Source organism: Panthera tigris, chromosome D4 (genome assembly GCF_018350195.1).
Source record: "Panthera tigris isolate Pti1 chromosome D4, P.tigris_Pti1_mat1.1, whole genome shotgun sequence".
NCBI lineage: Eukaryota > Metazoa > Chordata > Mammalia > Carnivora > Felidae > Panthera > Panthera tigris.
Window position 1 is genome coordinate 39,379,543 of NC_056672.1, and position 16,358 is coordinate 39,395,900.

The 16,358-nt window shown below is 48.6% G+C and overlaps 1 long non-coding RNA gene across 1 annotated transcript; it reads left to right on the forward strand.

Moving 5' to 3' along the window:
• The first annotated feature begins 801 nt into the window (after positions 1-801).
• LOC102969653 lies at positions 802-7,307 on the forward strand. The gene is made up of 3 exons (XR_006210323.1): positions 802-884; positions 5,824-5,954; positions 7,275-7,307. It is a non-coding gene; the product is annotated as an uncharacterized LOC102969653 (long non-coding RNA).
• The last annotated feature ends 9,051 nt before the right edge of the window (positions 7,308-16,358 follow it).

A 16,358-nucleotide genomic window follows, 5' to 3' on the forward strand; every position in this document is an offset into this window, starting at 1 on the left:
CTGCAACCCCAGGCCCGTGAGTCCGCCCCGCGCCATCCGAGGGGGATTTCGTTTCTATTCCCCGCACGTGTCCCAGCGGCGCACCAGGAGATCCAGTTTCGCCGGAACGTTCCCGTTGACTTGTTGGTTTGAGAGTTGAAGCCCCGGGGTGGTAAGGCTGGCCACAAAAATTTCAAACCCCGCTAATCCTAGACAAAATAAAAACACAATAGGCCACAAACCAACCAACTTGGGGCACATTCTGTGGTGGTCTCCTGGCTGGGCACATGGAACAGTGCAACCTGGAGGGAGTGAACCTTTCTACTTCTAATGCCCAGTGTCGTGTGGGAAGACCTCAGGATGGAGTTACAGCCGGGTCCCCCGTCCACCGCATGCTCCCGTCTTCTAAAGAAGAATGAAAACAACCCCCCAAACCGGCCGCATCCAAAGCTCCGCGGGGTGGGGGGCAAGGGGCGCCGGAAGCTTGCCTGGAGCCCGAGCTTTGGCACGAATTTGCCTCCCACCGAGACGCAGGGTCTCCCAGGGAGACGGAACCCGGCCGGAGAAATCGCGGCCTGGGAGCCCCTGGCCCCCACTCGGGAGCCAACCCGCCCAGCGCGAAGAGTGCGTCCCCCGATCCCCACGCCGGGGAACTGCAAGGCGGGAGGACGCTCAAGGCTCCAGCAGGGTGGAATCCTAGAGACAAAAAAAATCTGAAAAGAAAAAAAATAAATAAATTTGAACAAAACTAAACTACAAGCCCGCTGGTCCCCGCCGAAAGCGAGGTGGGGGAGGAGGGGGCGGGAACGGCCGAGGCGCAGAGAGTGGGGGATGCGAAACGAACTCCGTCCCCTGCAGAGTCGGTGCCTTCGGGGGCTCCAGCACCGCGCGCTCCCGCCGGCAAGGTTTGGACTCACGGGGGAGGGGGAGGATGGGAGGGAGAGGAGAGAAGAAGGATAGGTGGAGGGGGAGAAGGGAGGTGGTGGTTCTTTTTCTCCTCCAGCCAGCGCCAGCCGAGGCGAACTTGCGGTGGCGGAGCTCGAGAAAACTTTGGAAAGTTTCGGGAGCGCGGTTAGTGGTGGAGGCGCAGGGCAAGGAAGCAATGCTGGGGTGGGCGCTGGGGAGCGGACGGGGTGCTCCTGGGAGGCCAGGTCCTGGGGTGGTTAAAGATCCAAGCATCCTGGGTCAGGTCCGCCCCCGGCCGCAGAGGCTTCGAGGCGCTGACTGCGGGACGTTTCCTTAAGAGATGGACAAGACAAGACCGCGGGTTCGGCGGTCTCTGCCAGTGCCGAAAGCACTGCAGGGCGACGGCTCGGAGCAACAGCGGGAAAGGCTCGTCTGCCAAGGCGGGATTAGATCCTCCCGCCCAGGGGCCCCGTCCCCCATCTTCCCCCGCCCAGCGAGGGCCGCGCGCGCCAGGGATCTTTGGGGCGACGCGCGCCGTCTCGAGTCGCGCTTCGGCTCTCCGCGCACCACGTGCGCCCACGGCCTCAGGCGGGGATGTTTGGGCCAGTGCCCCTGAAAAAGAGGGGGCCACACAGCCAAGACCAGGCTTCGGCCACGTTCGGCCCGCGCACCCTTGCTGGGGGCAGGATAAAATGGCCCAACCCAACTTTTCCCTGCGCCCTGGGAAGGAAGCGTGGCGCGCCCGCTGGAGCGCGAGGCCGCCGCCGCCCGTTCCACACGCGGCCTGGCTTTCTGCTTTTCCTCACTGCGCACCAGGGAAAGGCAGAATTCAATGATATCATCTAAGTGTCACGCAGTCTTTTCCTCTTTTCCTCTGGAGCCTAGTGTATTTCGAAGAGGTATCTCCCAATTCTCAAATAAATGTCTTTCCCTCTAAAGCCTGGCTGGATTCTGTAGTAACCATTGAGGCGAAAATGACCACACACACACAAAGAAAGAAAGAAAAGAAAAAAGAAAAGGGAAGAAAAGAAAAGGAAAGGAAAGAAAAGAAAAGAAAAGAAAAGAAAAAAGAAAAAAAAAAAAAAGAAGAAAAGAAAGGAGAGGAAAGGGGGAAAAACCCAATCAGTTGTGAGTTTACAGCCTGAAGCGGCTTATTTGGGCCCATTGAACTCCATTCCAGACCGCGCAGCTCACCCTATTCGGGGAGAAGCTGGAGAATGGAGACAAAACAAGGTTATTTAAAGTGACTCCCGGAACGCGACTTCCCTTCCAAAACTCCTTAGGTGTCTGCTTCAGGGCTCCAGTTTAGCGCGGCCCGGGCAACCCAGCCTCGGATGTTTAAACCGGGTCAACCCCGGGTGAAACTACCTGTTGGGAGAATGCGCAATCTAGACTTTCGGCCCTCTTTTCTCCCGCGCAATCCCCGCAGCGCCGGGATGGTTCTGGGTTTGGCAGGACTGGGGAGAGGACAGAAGAGCCGGGAGCAGCGGACAAAGTCAGCAGCTCCTGGCTCTACCCAGCGTGCTGCAGGGGCTCTTTGGAAAGTGGAAACAGTCCCTAGAACGCGGTGCGGGGCCCTTGGCCGCAGGGATGCCCCCAAACTCTCACGATTCTCGAAATTCGGAAACCACGAAGCGGTGCGGTTCGTGCCGGCTTGGTGCAAGTCTAACTTAAAAAAAAAAACAACACACACACACACACAAAAAGCCTCCTGGCGGCTTCCTCGGCGCGCACCCCCACCCCGCACTCCAACAGCCCACACTTTTCCCTGCACCGAAATTCACTTTACTACTTAAAATTCGGAAAACTCCGCCGCCGCTTGGACGCGCGGCAATCCAGAGGCTGCTTAAAGCTCTCGCACGAGTTGCTTGAGGGAGATCACTCTGCTCTTGCGAGCACACAGAATCTCTGTATCTTAAAACAGCCTAACCCGACGAGGAAGCAGAGTTAGCGGTGACAATCTGAGTAGTCTTTGCAGCCCGTTGGGGGAATTTTCGGAGCCTGGGGGACAGGGGGCTTGTCTCGCTGGAACCGGTGGGAAGGACGGTTCCGGCCGGGCCCTGGGGCTGGAAGTCTCATTTGGGGAGCGCGCAGCCCGGGTTCGGCGCGCGCGTTTAATTACGTTCTTTAGGGCAAACTCTCCCGCACAGCCTGCGCCGACATTACTTCTAGGGGGATGTGGAGGCACAGGCTGGACTAAACCGGGAAATCCCCCCCCTCCCCAGACTCGGAAACCACTCCGCATTGTGTCTCCGATGCGGGGTTTCTGCTCTTTGATAGCGAACTGCACTCAATTTGGGGAGCAGTGGGACTTGGGAGAGGCCCTACCGACGGGCCCGTTTGGGGTCCGAGGGTACGGAAACTCTTTCTCCGTGATTGGGGGTACGGCGGCGCTTTATTTCTCGGGGCATGCGCTCACATTTTCCACGGTCACAACGCACTCGGCTTAAAACGAAATGGGGACAAATATGAGGCCACTGCAGGGAAGGAGGGGGGTAAGCCTCATCTTGCTTAGGATACTCGTTCTGACAGCGAAAACTGCCGGGCTGCGCCGAAGAGCGAGAATTTATTAATGAGAATTTATTGCACAGGAACGAGAGTTGAGACTTCGAGCTAAAAGACGGCTCAGGACGCTTCCCGCGCGGCAGTCTTTTATGATCCTGCCGCATTAGTCTGTTCTGCCCCTAAGTCACACCCCTATTCCCAGTCTTAAGTGGCATTTCCCTTCCCAGTGTGCCTCTTTCCTGTGCCCACTCGTCTGGGGCTTCGTGTTGCCCAGGACCTCTCCGAGTCTGGAAAAACTCTCGCAAACTTGTCCTTCGCCCAGTGCGTATGCGCGGGTGGGCTCTCCCCGCGCCGCCGCGCCGCAGCCCCGGACCCTCCGGGGCCTGGGAAACCCGGTGCATTTTCCAGCGCTCAGCTTCTGCGCTCCTGTTTTATTTCAGTTCAATCCCAGGGGCACGGACCCAAGGATAATAAACAATGCTGCTTATTAGAGATACAAACGGGCGCAGAAAAGAACCACGCGGAAAAGCAAGCACAGAGACATTTTAACAAGTGGCCATGCATTCAGAACTGTCTTTGAAAGTGACTTGTAATGTACAATGGGAGGGAGCCTCTCCAAAATTACAGAAATTCTCAGAATGTAGGTTTGTCAAAGGATGATGGCCGGAGCTATTTTTATTTATTTGGTTTTGCCTCTGGAAATCAGGCGGAGTTGTTGCTACCTGCCCAAGCCTCTCTACAAGCCGCCTCCCCCTCCCTTATCCCCCTCTTAGATCGCTAGGCCTCACACACAAAAAAGGGAGGGGTCTTCCAGGTGTGGGCATCCTTGGCTACCGTTATTTCAGATCCCTCAAGGGTTGAAAACACTGCCTCCCCTTTAGGCAGTGACAACACGGGCTTTGGGGGAAGATGTCATCGTAACGGGTGTGGTCAAATAATTCAGAGAGATGGGGGATTTTTTTTTTTTTTGTATATATATAAACGCAGATACCTTGTGAGTGTTGACCCTGAGAGTGGAGGCTGGTGATTCCTCCTTGAGGTGCGGGTGAAACCGATTTCTGCCCTGCCTGATGGCCTTGGGAAAGGGCCTCCCATCTGCTCTGATCGCCTCCACCCCTTCCAATGTCAGAAAACCTTCCTGCCTGCAAATATTGGCACTTCGCTGCTACTGACAGGCGGTGCTGCTTTAAATAGGAAGAAGACCGCGGGGTGAAAAGAAAGTCACAACCTTCCTACCCACCAGACTACCTGCCTCCGGTCCCCAAAGGCCAAGCGCTGGCAAAAGAGACTTACAAGGAAAACCTCCGATTTCGGAGCAGGATGGGAAATGAATCAGCTGTGTGTTCCAGGAACAAAATCTCTCTTTGATTCTCAGGGACTGGGGTGCCCCAGAACGGGTCTCCCCTGTTTTAGTGCCTGAGCGCCTGCACTTCCTATGACCCTGTCTCTCCACTTTTCCATTGTTGTTGTTCAGATAAAGGTAACGCTGGGAGAGCTTCAGCGGTGCTTCAGTTCAGTCCGCCTGGGCAGCAAGTTCCTTTTGACTTTATCCAGAGTGCGGCTGTGCTTCTGGCGGTGCCAGGGTTGGGTCTGGTCTCACCACAGCTAGCCCCGCGCCCCACACAGAACTCTCAGCCTCCGGACCTGCCTGGGGCTGGCTCTGGCTGGGTCTGGGGCCTCACTTTTGAAATGCACCCCTCTGCCAAGCAAGGGCATCTCCTCGGAAATGATCGTGGGGCCAACTGCACTCAAGGAATAGCCCAAACCTTCCCTCCCCAGCTCCTACCTAAGTTGATGGCTTTACGTAGTGTTCATGAATTTTTGTTTCCTAACTTCAATTCTGAATGATCTTCAGAACTCTTGAGCTGTCTACCCTAGAGGCCAGCTTCTCCTAGGAAGGGAAGGGTTTGTGCCCGATGAGTTCAAGCTTGAGAGGCTGGCCTCTGCACAACTGTGGCTGCATTTTAGAGAGTGCCTCAGGCATTTTGGGTGCTGGACTTCTTCCCACTGTTTTCCAATTCAATTGGACGGTGCCTAGTAACTCCATAGAGAAGGAAACTGAGGCACAGAGAAGGGACTGGGCTTACCAAGGGCATACGGTGAACTGAGAGCAGAGTCTGCACCAGACCCCAGGTTTCCTGATTTGAAGTCCGTTTGCCCCAGTTTTGAGGCTGGTGTAGCTAACAAGACACTACTGTTCAGGAAACATCCACTGTGTGCCAGACCACTTATTGTGCCAGACGCTTTACATAGGTTGTCATTACAGTAACCCTAAAGAGCATTATTAGCCCCAATAAAAATTTGTAAAAATTATAAGAGTAACATATGCATAAATCAAAATATTTCAAATAATCCAAAAGGGCATAAACTGAAAGTAAGTCTCTTCCTCTGCCCCTTCTTCCAGAATAATGCTGATATTTTTCATTCCTTTAGTGGCTCTGTCCATATCTAATAGATGTCACCATTACCTTCCGAGTGAGGAGGGGGAGTGTCCCAATCAGGATAACCAGCTGTGGCTGCCTGTCTCAGACCCAGCACCACCATGACTGTCTACCTCAGGGAAGGTGAGGAGTGGGGAGAAACAAGGAGCGAGGCCACAGATAAGAAGGCTCAAGTCAGAGTTCATGTCACCCCTTCCTCTCCTCTCCACCTGCACCTGCTAATGCTACAGTTTCCCGGGAGCTGAGACCATAAGCTCTCTCGGTGCAGGTAACCTGATGGCCATTTGTGAGGGCTGCATTCCTTCCAGGCCTCAGTGCAAATGGACAAACAGCTTTCCTTGTGTCCTTGTCACCTAGCTGCTGTCACCCCAGTGCTGCTGCAGCCTGTACTAGCTCTGTCTGGGGCTGGGACAAGCTTCTTCAGCTTCAGATTTCCCTGCCTGTTGCTGGGGGTTGTTGGGAGGCTCAAATGAGAGACGGGGTGACAGGGGGTGGGAGGGGGTGAGGACGGGGGTGGGGGTGGACTGTAAACTTGAAATCTCTTTATGTAAATAGAGTCGCTGCTTTTCAAAGGTCTGGTTAGGACCCTGTGGCCCTTCAGTTCAAGATGGTGAATGTTCAGGGTTGTTTGCAAAAGGGTGTGCTTGGGGGATATGGGGATTTGCCTTTGGGTGTTGTGGATATAGGAGCAGGTATAGAAGTACATCTTAAAGTGGAGGGGTTGTTCATTTTTCCGTGAAACATGGGAACACTGAGTCTTTGGGATCAGGGGCTGCGGTGAATATGAAGTAGATTTCCTTCTGCGGGAGAACACAGAGAGCCAAGTTGGTGAGGGCAGAAGGAGGCACTTCCCGGCTTGGGGGTGCACAGTGGGTGGGTAAGAAGCATGGCCGAAGGGATGATTCAGCCTGTCCCTTTGGGTAGATGTCCCCCACCAAAGGCTGATGTTAGACATTCGGGAGCAGAGAGGGTGAACGCTGGGATAAGCTTCCCAGAACCGATCATTTCATTGTTTGCAACTATTTTTGTGAGTGGAAAGGAGAGGGATTTTAGAGGATGCGTGTGATAATTCTTTCAGGAAAAGCTAGTCCTGTCCTCGAGAGTTCCTCATTCTGGAAGAATTGCTAGAAAATCCTGAATTGGTGGCAGAGGGCAGCGGGGAGGGGGCTCCAAGTGAGAGCAAGTGACGGCCCCTGGCCATGGGCTCCTCCAGAAGAGGAGCAGCTGGGGAGGGGCTGGTGTCTCTGAAAAGCACTTCTAGAAACATGCACAAGACCCTGCAGCATGCACAGATCTGAGATGGTGCAGAGGGAGAGTGTGAGCGTCCAGGAGGAAGAAAAAAACGGTTTTAAGATGAATGAGGGGGGTTGGGGAGTGGGCTGGTTCCAGAGAGAAACCGTGAAAGGAGGGAAAGTCAGATTTTTTTTTTTTTTTTTTTTTGAGGCCCAGCCAGACTTCAGACTTCAGAGAGCCTGCCTTCAATGCCTGTGTCAGGACAAAGGAGGCTGCGCCCCCTGGTGTCAGACTGGCAGTCAGCACCGCTCGCTGCGGCAGAAACCTGAGGGTGGGGAAACCAGGGTCCAGCCAGAAAAGTCCACGGGTCAGTCAGATGCCTTTTCTTCTGTTTGCTAAGGGAGTGGAAGTTGAAATAGCCTTTGCTTTCTCAGATCTGGGGTCTAAATCGAGACTGTTTCAGAGAAGGAGGATTTTTGTTGTTTTACATGCAAGTTAAGTCAACAGGACAGTACCTGTTTCAAAGTAGCCTGGTGGGGTAGGAAGTCCACTGACCTGAGAGAAAAGACGTGCATTTGAGGAAGAGTGTTGGTCTGGGGCGAGTCATTAAATATTTCAGAGCCTCCCTTTCCTCGGCTTAGAACCAAAGGGGTTAGACTAAGATGGCTTTTAAAGTTTTTCTCAAGCTCTATCCAATATTGGGATTTATTCATCGCCACCCTATTATTCTCCGAGAACCTCGAAAATTGGACCTTCTTATTTTTATTTTTCTTATGAGCATGCAGGTACAAATGTTTCAGCATGAGCTCCCTGATTCTGAGCAAAGGTGTTTGTGTCCCCTTTTCTTTTAAAACGGCAAAATATGCCTCTTTTCAGCACGGAAGCCATCCCTTCACCCTTTATGGAGCCTCCTGCAAAAAGCAACAGAGTGAGGTCTTCAGTCTCTGCTCTGGTTCTTTTAAAACTAAAGTAGGAAAGTGTCGTGCTGGAAATTATGCCACTGAGTGTTACATGTGGTAGGTGTGAATATATGCTTCAACAGTTCCAGGCATGAGACCAAAAACGTCCCCAGAATTAGCAGAGTTTTCAGCTATAATCTGGCTAACATTTCTACGAATAGGTACAAAGACCGATTTGAGAGTATGTTCTCTCTAAGGGGCTGTCTGGTTGGGATTCCACTGGAATTTAAGGCCATCCCTTGGACGGGCAGGTGATTTTAGCGGGATCAGCCCCAGGAAAACTGCGGTAGGGGCTCAGAGTCCGCTCTCCTAAAACCCGCAAGCCGAATCACTGCGATGAGCGGTCATTTGTACCTCACGGCGACTGACTTCTTCCTTCTACACCGCACTTGAACTCTTACCTCTACCTAGTGGCTACCTTTGCTTTTTGGTTTTAAGCCACGGATCGCAGGCCCGCGGGGAGGATCACTTGGGTAGTCTTGCGGACGTGGAGGGTGCGAGAGGCCATTGTCCTGTACCCTGCAGGGTCACTACTCCATACACTACATGAGAGGACCGGTTCCCCCGTACGGGAGAGGGGATCAGGAGGAAGAGAAGCAGTACAACCAGATGAGCCATGGCAAGGGTTGGGGGCCAGAGACTCGGAGCACGGTGCTTCTCTGAAGTGAACAGCTGCATTGTGGGCCGCGACGACCTCCAAAGTTCATAGGTTGAAGGCCTAGCCGCCGGGACTGCGGGCTACGACTGCATGTGGACATAAGGCCTTTAAAGATGCTCTTAAGTGAAAAGGAGGCCGTTAGGGCAACTCTAACCGGTGTGACCGGGGAAGTCCTCGTAAGAAGAGGAGATTAGGACAACAGCCAGGTACTGTGGGAAGACCACACGAAGACACTCCAAGGGACGGCGCCTTAGAAAAAAGGGACTCTACCGACACCTTGTTCTCAGACTTCTGGCCCCCAGACTTGCGAGGAAATAAGTTCCTGTCTTCTACGCCACTCAGTCTATGGTACTTTGTCACGGTGGCCCTAGCAAGTGACTCTAGGTCGTAACTTGGCGCCCGCCAATCTTGTGGATCCATTCAGGGATGCAGCCCGGAGTCACCGATGTTTTTAGTGTTTAAGAGAGGTTAAGAATCTTTTGCTTTTGAAACGTTGGGAGCAGGGTACATTTCACCAACACACAAGCGGTGCGGTCACACGGCACCCCACGCTTGGCCCAGGAAGGGCCAGGTGCTCTGGCTGAGCGTTCTGCTATGGCCATGTGGAAATTCGTGAATTTGAAGAAGGGCCTGCACTTTTGGGTTGCACGGGGCGCAACAAACCACGTAGTTAGTCCTTGTTGACAGCTAACACAAACTCAAAATACAGTGCTGGTTAAGAGCATGAGGGCCAAAACAAAATAGGTCCGAGGCTGGGTGTAGCGTGGGACACTGGTAAGAACTTTGTGTCGCCAGTTGGATACAGAGAATCCTTCCAGTCTCTGGGGCACCTGGGTGGCTCACTCGGTTAAGTGTCTGACCCTTGATGTTGGCTCAAGTCATGATTCGTGGGATCGAGCCCCATGTCGGGCTCTGTGCCGACAATGTGGAGCCTTCGTGGGATTCTCTCTCTCCCTCTCTCTCTCTGCCCTTCCCCCCCTCTGCTCATGTGCTCTCTTTCTCTCTAAAATAAATAAACACTATTAGGGGCGCCTGGGAGGCTCAGTCGGTTAAGCATCTGACTTTGGCTCAGGTCATGATCTCACGGTTTGTGAGTTCGAGCCCCACGTCGGGCTCTGTGCTAAGAGCTCTGCTCTCTGCCCCTCCCCCCAATTGTGCTCTCTCTCTCTCTCTCTCTGTCTCTCAAAAATAAATAAATATTTAAAAAAATTAATAAATGACCCCCAAAAAAGTCCTCCCATTTCTCTGAGAACCCCTGGGGAAGAATTTATGGGACCCAGAGATTTTCTGGGGGTGGGAGGAAAGGCACAGATATTCTGCAGGTTTGATTCCCTGGGATTCTGCATGAGCTAGTGTGGCCCTAAGATTCCGCAGCCCCCCCCACCCCCGCCCCAGGGATGGGCAGTGAGAACTTCACAATAGGAATACTTTGAGGAAAGGCCCAACATAAGGAGCTAAATGTTTGGTTTGGGGGAGGGGGCTGGGTTGGGCCCTGCGTACGGCTGATGCCGGAAGCTTTTCCAGAGTCATCCATCCAGGCACTGGAGTTGGGCTTTGGAAACCGCGTATGTTTGTTCCCCAGTATGAACAGTAGGACTCTGAGGGGCAGTGCAGCCCAATGTCAAGGCAGCATGGAGACCGGGCGGTGAGAGAGGAACAGTGGTGAGAGAGGACTGGCTAGACTCCAGCTTCCTGCCTGCGGTGTGTGACCAGGATTCTCGCTTTGGAGCCAGTCAGCCCCAGGATTCTTGAGGGGTTCTCTGTTGGGCCGAGCTGCAAGAGAGAACCCTGGCCTGTTTTAAGGCCGACCCGAGCACTTAATTGGAAGTAAATAATAGACTTCCATTTCATGGTGCGTGCCATAGTAGTTGATTCTAATTTGGAAGGGGCAAGCTGTGCCCCTGATGAAAGGAATGTAGTCATCAGGGCTAGAGTCATGGGGATATTATGGGGATATTACGGGGAGATCCTGTGTTTAAGGATATGCACTGATTTATAGAAGCTCACTGAAAATATTATAGTGGAATGTTTGGTCAGGAGGTCTGCTTTTTTGGTTCTATTTCTGCCCAGTATTGGCGAACGGGTGAGTGTAAATTTTAAAAGAAGTAATTTCTTATGCACATTTGTGCAAACTCCCTAAGGGGAATCAGTGAAAGACTGTTTGAGACACTGGTTTTCTTGGAAGAAAGTTGCTACATAAATTAGTGTAGAGCTTTTTTTTTTTTTCCATGGCAGGTTTGCAGGACCCTCTGAAGAACCCTCCCATCATGGAAGGGAGAAAATGAAACTCTCTACTAGCGTCTATTAGGGAAGCTAAATGTCTCTCTTTCCGGCAAGTTTCCCAAACCTCATGACTCTGATTTCCAGACCAAAGAGTAAGGTTTTATTTTTATTATTCTTTATACTTGGCATATGGAGGAGAGTCCCACAATGGGGCAGGCCAGACTTAGGTACCCCAGGGGGAATTCAGACACACCTACACAGTGCACCCCAAGCCAGCTCCTCCTTTCTCCTGACATACAGTGCCCTCCTTCTCCCTGAAGTGTATGAACAGGACTCCCCCTCAGAGCTGAGCCAGACCCTGGATTCTCAAGGGGTTGGGTGAGTGGCCCAATATTTAAGATGATTGAAATTCTATGTGTGGTGTTTCTGATTTAATTCCTGAATGACAGTTCCCTTAAACATGTGGGAAATAAGAAACCTCACTAAAAATTTTAATCTAAAAGACCATTCGATTCGGAGAAATGAAACTATGTCCACATAAAAGCTTGTGTTTTAAAACAAGTTTTAAATAAATGTTGACAACAGCATTATTCACAATGGCCAAAAAGGGAAGACAATCCGAATGTCCATCAACTAATGAATGGGTAAACCAAAATGTGCTACATTCACACAGTGGAATACTATTTGGCAATAAAAAGGCATCGAGTATTGTTACATGCTACACTGATGAACCTTAAAACATGCTAAGTGAAAGAAGCCAGTCACAAAGGCACACATATTGTATGATTTCATTTGTGTGAAGTTCCTAGAGTAGACAAATCTACAGACACGGAAAATAGATTAGTGACTGCCGAGGGCTGGGGGTCAGAGTCCAGGCATTGAAAGATGACAGCACAATAGGACAGGGTTTCTTTTTGAGGCTATGAAAATGTTCCACAATTAATTCATTGTGGTGGAGAATGAACAACTCCGAAGATGTATCAAAAAACACTGAATTCTGGGGCGCCTGGGTGGCTCAGTCGGTTAAGCGTCTGACTTCGACTCAGGTCATGATCTCACAGTTCGTGGGTTGAGCGTCGTGTCGGGCTCTGAGCTGACAGCTCAGAGCCTGGAGCCTGCTTCGGATTCTCAGTCTCCCTCTTTCTGCCCCTCCCTTGCTCGTGCTCTCTCTCTCTCTCTCAAAAATAAACATTAAAAAGAAAGAAGAAAAACACTGAATTTTGCATTTTGAATGGATGAATTCCATCATGTGCAAATTATATCTCAATAAAATTGTTAAAATTGTTTAAAAGAAATGATACTTTTAAAAAGACCATTGGTTTATGTCTCTTTTTCTGAAGCCGATTCCCTTGGGACGCAGGTATCCGGGCTGAAAACCGGATTTTATGAGCTGAGTAATGTCATAATGTGAGAAATGGCGATTTTCCCTTAGGCAGAGATCTGATTTGCAGATCCTTGCGTACCCACAATGCTTGTGCCTGCAGCTGCTTTGAACTTTGCTGAAAAGATTTTTCTTAGCTTGAAATCATTAAAATATGTTTAAACTGCACTGAAGTGGCTTCATTGTTGTTATCTATTCCTTTCCCTCCCTTTAAGTAATAGCACCCCAATACCCTCTTAAGGAACCACCCACCTCGTTTTCAGTTCATGTGGTTTGAATATTGCTGACCCTACGCCTTAGGCTCTATGAGTCAGGCCTGACCAATCAGCACATTTCATCCAGTGGTGTGTCAGAGCTGGCTCATCCCAGCTTATTCGAACCAACTGGTAAATTTTTAGGAACTTTGTGAGCCAGTTGTTAAATATGATCACTATTAAAATTTTAAGTACATAAATTTATAATTAAATACGTTATACTTAAAATGGAGTTATTAGGCACTCAAAACTCATGGCCTCCTAATTATTTGAATACATTCTACTATACCTGTTCTCCTGAGGTTACTTACATCTATCAGATCTTCATGATTTAAGTGCACCCCTGTGTGTCTCTTTTCAACCCCATGTTCAGTGACTTCCTGTCAGCAGCTTGGCCTTGGCCATGGGCAGTGTTTATACATCACAACTATGTAAATGCTGCATATCAGGGCTTCTTCTTTCCTGTCAAGGAGAGTGTCAATCATCTGCCAGCTGTAGCGGCTTAAATAGTGCCCCCCCCCGCCCCAAAAAGATGTTTGTGTCCAAATCGGGGTAGTTGTGAATATAACTTTGTTTGGGAAAGGGATCTTTGCAACTGTGTTTAAGATAAGCATCTTGAGCTGAGAGCATCCCGGATTATCCCAGGATCTCTAAATACAATCACACGGGTCCTTATAAGAAGAGGCAGGGGAGTTCGACACACACACACAGGTAATAGAAGGAGGCAATGAGACCAGAGAGATTGACTGAAGGAGTGCAGCCATAAGCCAAGGGATGCCTGGAGCTGCTAGAATCTGGAAGAGGCATGAAACAGAATCTCCCCTGGAGCCTCTAGAGGGAGCACAGCCTTGCTGACACCTTGACTTTGGATGGTTAGCCTCCAGAAATATGCAAGAATAAATTTCTGTTTTGAAGCCACCCAGTTTGTGATAATTTGTGATGGCAGCCACAGAAAACTAACCTACTGGCACCCACTGGGGTACTATCGTACAACCAGGGATGGGCATGTTACCCCAGTTAGGACAATGGGAGGTCAGCTCCGTGAAAGAAACCATCTCCTTCTACTAGGGGTTGCCAAATGGTGCTATTTTTGCCACCATATTTGCCTAAGAATGAAAACAGCACAGAAAGTTGTCAAGTAGACCTCTGGAGAGAGAGAGAGAGAGAGAGAGAGAGAGACATCCCAGAACAATGTTGTTTGAGAAGCTGGACCTAGTCTACTACTGGAATTCTCTATTGCATGAACGAATTAATTTCTTTTCTTTTTAAACCAAGTTCCTAACCGATATACACATGTGAATTTTAGGGAACATTTGTAAGTGTTCTTTTGCACAGACAGGGTTGCAAATACACAAGGTTGCTATCGTTTGATCAGTTATTACTGAAATCAGGCATAACTAACAAAGACAATCAGGGAAACATATAACAAACAGTGAACAATCTGAGATCTACCTGAATTCGATCGTGTTCGTTTGTTCCACAAACACTTACTGAGCCCAACCATGTTTAAAGTGTTCTACTCAGGGCACATATCCATACATTTAACAGCTTACAACTTATTTGCCAGTAAGGAGTTTAGGATAGCTCACATTACTGAGGTCACCAGCAGTATTAACTTTTCATGACATAGCCCATATTTTTCTGGACAGTACTAAATTCATATAATTTCCTTATTTTTCCTAAAGAGAATTTGTTTAATGTACAATGAAAATATTCTAACTTCTTTATGAGATTCCATTTAAGCACATTCACAAATCATAAAAAAAAAAAAAAAAACCTTTTGGCAAATTGAATATTTTAAGTTGGGAATTATTCTTCTGGTGATTTTCAATGACACTGTGCCTTTGCTAATTTTGTACTTCTCCAGAATTTTTATTCTCCATTATCTTAGTAATTTGTTAGCATGGATAGGCACATTTCTGAACGGAGGGTGTCACAGGAAATCCCAGAGATAGACATACTGTATTGAATATTTTTAAAATAAAAGGAAAATCTTTTTACACCCAGAATGTCTACCTTTATTTTTTTTAGTTCAGGAGATTTAAAATTAATTCTGCCCCCATAATTCTATTTTTTTCTCATACCTTTCAAATAGCTTTTTTTTTTTTATGAGCACATTCTTCATGTTGGATGAATTCCCAGCCAACTTTTTAAATCTAATTAAACTCACCTAAGTTTAACTCAGATAGCATTTGTGGTTAATTTCTTAATGGTTGATAAACTGGAAACCTATCTTTGGGACTTATTAAAAAAAAAAAGAGGTTCCTGAAGGTTGCTTATTGCTAAAAGAGCCCGTTGCTAATAATGATGTCACAAACATCAATAAACTAATGCCCATTTGTCTGGACTTAAAATAGAATAAACTTTCAAATGCAAATATCCAGGGGCACCTGGGTGGCTCAGACTTCAGACTTCAGCTCAGTTCATGATCTCACAGTTTGTGGGTTGGAGCCCCATGTTGGGCTCAGTGCTGACAGCTCGGAGCCTGGAGACTACTTTGCATTCTATGTCTCCCTCTTTTTCTTTGCCCCTCCCCAGCTCACGCTGTCTCTCTCTCTCTCTCTTTCTCTCTCTCAAAAATAAGCAAACATTAAAAAAATGCAAATATCCAAATATTATATTATTCTTTTACACTTTATATTTGCTTATAGCTTTGCTTATCAAAGAAAGAATTGTCCTGAGTATTTTCAAGGCAAAAGTAACAACAACAATACCAACAAACAAACAAATCCATAAACAAACACATAAGGAACAAGCAAGCAAACACACACACAAGCACACACACGTGAGGCATAGGGAATAAGAGATGTCACTAGGACATACAGCAGACATTAATGAAGCAACAATAATTCAAGTCTACTCTCCTTCCAGTCTGGAACAATCCTGTTTGCTATGAAAAAGTAGCCACCAAAATCTTTTGGGAGATTAGCATCATTATCAATACGGATTTCAAGGAAAACGTGAACAACATAAAAACTTAGCTTTCAGATTCCCCATTTTTATAGCCCCATAAAACCTAAAATAAAAATTGGGAGCACATCCAGTTTATCAAAGAAAGGTCAACAACAGACTCAAAATAAAAGTTTAGGAAGTCACTTTCTATTAACAAAAGCAGCTTATAAATATTACTTTTTCTTGATAATTCTGGCTGAGAAGAACCCAAGCAAGTTAGCTTTTATCCCTAAGGCCAAAAAGAAACTCACCACCAAAATGGAAATACAAGGCACCGGAAAAAATCAGTGATTTGTTCCCTGATGGCAACTTTATGCCAGAGACACAAGAGTTTCTTTACACGAACTTGTTTTCTTCATGTGGAAAACACTGATAGAAATCTAGGTGAATGGATATAATTAAGTAATTGTGTGGCTCCAACTCTAAAATGCTTTTTTTTTTTTTTCCATCAAACACCTCAGCGTTTGCCCAGTAACCAGACGAGAGGAACAGCCTTCTAAGAGTGAAGCCCTCAAGACGCTTCCAAGCCGCCTGGACAAAGGCTTGGAATGACTACAATAGTGAACCATCCTGCCTTGGACCTGAATCTAGATCGATGACCTAATACATCTTTTCCAACTCTGACTGCCATGGTTTTATGAGCATCAAGGACTGGGCATCTGCCATTGTCAACAAGTAAGGCCTCTCCAGAGCTTGAACATCCACAGAAACTCAAGTACCCCCCTCCCCCCCGAAAAGCACAGATCGCCCAGTCTCCCAGGGCTCTGCGTGCTGCCTCTAGCTTTCACGTGTGACACAGAAACTCCTCTTTGGCAGAATTAATTCTTAAATAAAGGAAGTGTGTCCGTTACTCTCCCCTGTTATCTT